Source organism: Lissotriton vulgaris, chromosome 2_1 (assembly GCF_964263255.1).
Source record: "Lissotriton vulgaris chromosome 2_1, aLisVul1.2, whole genome shotgun sequence".
NCBI classification, from domain to species: Eukaryota; Metazoa; Chordata; class Amphibia; order Caudata; family Salamandridae; genus Lissotriton; species Lissotriton vulgaris.
In genome coordinates, this window is record NC_141687.1 from 572,911,654 (window position 1) to 572,916,903 (window position 5,250).

Below are 5,250 nucleotides of genomic sequence, written 5' to 3' on the forward strand. Positions count from 1 at the left end.
AGGTTAAAACGGAATTGCAATAAACCAAAGGATTATAAAAAACAAGCAAGTGATCTTACTGTAAAACTGCAGAAGAGGAATTACCCGAAAAAGCAATACGAAAATGTCAAAAGAGAGCCAGACACCAACCTCGTGAATGCCTCTTAGAGACTATCTTGAAAGAACCCATTGAGGATTTGATGACCTGTGTAACCACCTACAGTCCAGCTACCAATGAAGTGAAGAAAATAATAAATAGGAATTGGAGAATTTTGACATCAGGTAAACTAAATTGGCCAAAATCAAGATTTGCTAACAAACGAACCAGAAACATCAAGGACATGTTAGTCCACACAAGGCCTCAAATGAAACAGAATACGGAGACCATAAGGAATTGGAACATGATCCTAGTCACAGGACACTTCCCATGTGGAACTTGCATGGTTTGCAAACTCACATCTGCTACTAAAACCCTGAATCTGTCAGACTCTTTAGTATGGACACAACTACAACATACGAACTATAACTCGACCCACATTATTTACTTGATTCTATGTCCGTGTAACATGAAATACATTGGCATGACATGCAGGAAAGTAAAATTACAAATTGGGGAACACAAGAGTAATATCAAAACAAAAAAAGTAACAACAAAAATGAGTAAGCACTTCCTGGAACAAAACCACACAGCGGAGAAAATAAGATGGACAGTAATTGAAATGTTACAGATTAAAAACCACAACGCAGAAAGAGTTCTTATTGAAAAAGAGCAACGATGGGTGGATCGTCTACAGATCAACGTTTTGGGACTCAATGATGATGTACCATGGCATCAACTCCATTGAAATAAAATAATTTGGTACATATACACAGGATAAGCCTTGAACTGATACAGATCCATGAAATTCACCTGTTGAAAATACACAGGCAAAGCCCAGTTTATCCGTGATACTAGACATTTTCATTAAGTGCACACAGTGTTCGTTAGACGGAGTAATATGCCACGTAACAATATTTTACCATGTACCGTGACATCACCACCATGGGAATAAAATCACTTGGAGCATGTACTACACCAAGCATTCTGTTGGAACAGATCGATAGAACTATCCGTTTGTAAATTCACAGGCAAAGTGCAGTTTTTTCCGTGACACTGTACATCTGCCTTGAGTGTATTTGGTGCTCGTTAGACCAAAAAACATGCCCCATAGAGATATTTCACAAAATGAACACAACAAGGACTAACATACGTAATTAAGCCAGATTCATCAGACCGTTCGATATGAGAAATTATGACACTAATTTCCTCTTGAAAAGAATTAGACTCTATCCAATGTCTCGAGATACTTCAAATATTTGACATCATAAATTCATAACTATTGAGAACTACGAAATATAAATATTTTGTTTATGTTCATGAATAGCCGGTGAGTCCTCTTTCTATGATTATGGCCGACTACTGGGTAGAGTCATTCAAAAGAAGGAGGAAGCACCCGAACTGGAGTTTCCGGGGGCAGAGACATCACAGGAAGGCAAATCGCTGGCAGCTGGTAAGATCGACACGATGGCAAAGACGCTTTCTTTCAAAGTAAGGCTAAAATACTTAGAATATGTCTTGCATTCTCCATACAGCTCTGGAGAAACTCTCCTTGACCCCCGAGGAAGCACACATCTTCCGTATATAAGGTAACGCGTTTTTCGAAAAAGTGCAGCCAACACTCGCATTTAAAAAAAAAAAACTAAGGGTCATTGGGGAAAGTTTGTTAAGATGGAGACGGTTCAATTTGCATTATGCCCATATACAAAAGCGCCTCCTTAAAAATAACATAGCGCAATAAGATTGTAACAAGAGTGTATACCCATATTATAGAGCTACATAACGCTTTTAATATCATGCGTGTACGAATAAGTCTCGCGCGCCAACATACAAATACACCTTATTGGAAAGCGAGTTCACACCTTTATTTAAATATTTGAGCAAACGACCGTAGAATGTATTTAGAGAATGAACCAAAAAAAACAATTCAAACAGAAAAAACTAGCGTAATTATATAATGCCCACACCTCCTTTACCCCCAGTGGACAGCAAAAAGTTCTCACCTCTAATAATGTCTCAGTTATTGTAGAGGCTATAGTATAACCGCAAAAGCTATGACTAAAGTTTAGCGCTATTGTGATTTCTGTGTTTGTTGTATGTATATGTGTCTTCTATGTCTCCCTATCTGCAGGTACAGTTGACCTTGAATAACAGTGGAACACAAGACCCACTGAGAGTAACTTCACAAATTGTGTAAGTACTTACTTTAGTCCTGATGAATGCCCCATAGACCCGGCTGGGCGTAATGGGGCAGAAACATGTCGACCTGATACACAATTGATTGTATAGTGGATCTAGTCACGCGATCTACATCTATACAACAGCGTTTATAATAATTTTTGACTCACCTTGTTTGAATTCAATAAATAATTCCCCCTTTTTTTGGGTGAGAAAAAGATTTTTTAATTCACATGATTGATAAGCCCTTTTAGACCCTATCTCTGGACACTACTAGGCATCCAGTGGTAACCTCTGGCTAGAGGTAAGCATATGACAAACAAAGACCCAATGATGATGCAATAACGCATTATTAGAAGGGGAGAACCAAGATATACCGCTTTCGAATCTTATGCGTGTATGAGGGTTTTTGAATATATATTAAACCCTGGAAACGCAGTTACAAGTTGTCCATTCTCCCCCATTTTGATTTTCTGAATATTGAGCCAGGAAGCTGAATGGACGATGAAACTTCCTCCTCCCTCTTTTGATTTCTAATACATATTTCATTAGACCACTGAACTCCCAAGGTGGGCGTTCTCATAAATATAAACTTTATTACGTGCAAAGTGCCATCAGATATTAATCAAATCAATCTGATTAGCACTCAAGACTCCCAGTCAATAAGAGCTCTCCTGCACTACCAAGAAGACCATAGAAATGAAGCTATTTCGAAACACACTAACGGATCATTACGTTTTTTGTTAAAATTAAGTGCTGGTCTTCATTGTTTAAAATTATATTTCCTTAAAAGAGGGAGAATGTACCTCGTCCTTTGTATTTTATAAAAACGACAAAAAACAGTATGTGGATATCAGACTGCTCTGACTTTCCATCACATGGACAGGCTGGTAAATTATTTAACAAATATCAATGGAATACAATTCAATCAGAACCTCACCAAAATAAAGTGATGCTTAAGGTTCGACACAAACTCTAAGGGGGTCATTATGATTGCGGATTTTCCGCATCCTCGGGGCCGGCGGAAGCCACCGCCGGCCCCGAGGATGCGGAAAATCCGCAGCGGACTGACCAAAGACCCACCGCCAGATTAGGATGGCTGGTGGGTCCTGGTTTCCGTCCGCAGCTTTTCCGCCGCGGTCGGATTACAACCGCGGCGGAAAAGCTCTAATATGGTGACGGTGTCTTCCAGACACCGTCCACCATATTAGGATGGCCAGTAAAGTATGCTTTTCCGCGGCAGGTTTTCCGCCGCGGAAAAGCATACGGAACTTCACTGCGGGGGCCCGTTGTGGGCCCCCTAGGTGAAGGGGGGGTGGGGGGTGCACATGGGGGGTACCTATGGTACCCCCCTGCATTTGCATGCAGAAAGCGGTAGGCACCGCGCGGTGCCTGCCTCTTTCTGCATGCAAATGCAATGCGTGCATTTTTAACATTGCCGCGGGTGCAGCTTGAAGCTGCACCCGCGGCAATGTTAAAAATAGAGGATGTGACCACCAAGGTGGCGGTCACATCCTAATTGCACAGGAGGGAACTCCGCATGCCATGCGGAGGTTCCCTCCTGCTCTGGGGTCGCGGACGGACACAAGTCCGTCCGCGATCCTAATCGACCCCTATATACGGGTGATCACCCTGCAAAATAGGGGAGTTCATTATACATAGCCTTACAGGGGCTTTTGATCAATTTTCCTCCTCTCTCTCATATGCAGCATTCATCAAAAAGATTTGCGTGATTCTCTTTTTAGAGAGGGTTGTGCAACTAGTAGGTTTTACATTTGATTTGCCCAGGCCCAGTGATCTCAATGTACATTTCAAATACTACAACCAAACAATCTTAGGCACATTATCCACATTACCCAGAGGCAAACCGTACCTGATAATGCTCTGAATTAAATTAACTGTGTCCTTCCTCCAAATTGAATGCCATAATAAAATTGGGGCAAGCCTGATAACATCGGAGAGATATGAGGAACCTAGGGGCATATTACCAAGCATAAGCAATAATTATCGCTATGCTTGGTTAGCGGCAATAATTTTATCGCCGTGTTTCGCCTATTTTTATCGCTTAGGAGCCTTGCTATTATCAAGGTTTATCTCCTAAGCGATAAAAATCGGCCGAAATGCATGAATATCGCTGAAAAGTCAGCGATATTCATGCATTACCGAGCTAATGCTCTTAGCCATGTTATCCCCCTACCATTGGATAACATGGCTAAGAACTGCTCAGGGCAGGCATTATCTTTTGGAGATATTCGTGCTTAGCGCAAATATTTCCAAAAGTTGGTAATCGGAGATAGCGATGTTAGCGACTGTTTTCAGTCGCTAACATCTTGGCACGCTCACTTTGCATGTCATTAGCGATAACTATCGCTGACATGCAAAGCGGGCCCCTAAATGCCCGCTATCACCTACAAGCTGTCGCTAACTGGTGTTAGCGATAGCTTGGTAATAGGGTGATTAAATTATCGCTGCATTAGCGGGAAAAAGTCCCGCTAATGCGGCGATAATGGCCCTTGGTAATATGCCCCTATATTCGATATACCAATTAGAGTTGAAACAACTGCAAGGAAGGGTCAATAGCCTTTTAATAAATCCATCCTCTAAACGGTGAAGAGAGTCTTTTTTCACCACTCCAAAAAAAACCCTGACCCATACATTACAGGGGTGATTGTCTTTGCGTTGTATTCATTTTGTTATGGTCTCAATAGGCTTAGACCCTAGCTTCTATGTAAAATCAAAAATAGCCATCACACTTCTTTCCATTACAAGAGCTCTATTAGCTATCATCTTTAGCCAAGAATGCTTATGGTCATAAAGAACCTCGAGATAGGGAAATGTGTCCACTACCTCCAGCTTACGTGACTCTATGTGGAATACTGGGAGCTTCTTGGAACTAGTTGCTGTAAGCCCATCCTTTTCTCTGCATGTTTTGCTCGCATGCGCGGCTTCCCTTGGAATTTTGATGCCCTTCACATTGCCTTTTTCTAAATTTTAGA

General features: G+C 41.4%; 1 long non-coding RNA gene across 1 annotated transcript; it reads left to right on the forward strand.

The window, feature by feature from the left end:
• The first annotated feature begins 1,500 nt into the window (after window positions 1–1,500).
• On the forward strand, window positions 1,501–2,273 carry LOC147730757 (uncharacterized). Its single transcript, XR_015308598.1, has 3 exons — window positions 1,501–1,529; window positions 1,612–1,665; window positions 2,208–2,273. It is a non-coding gene; the product is annotated as an uncharacterized LOC147730757 (long non-coding RNA).
• The last annotated feature ends 2,977 nt before the right edge of the window (window positions 2,274–5,250 follow it).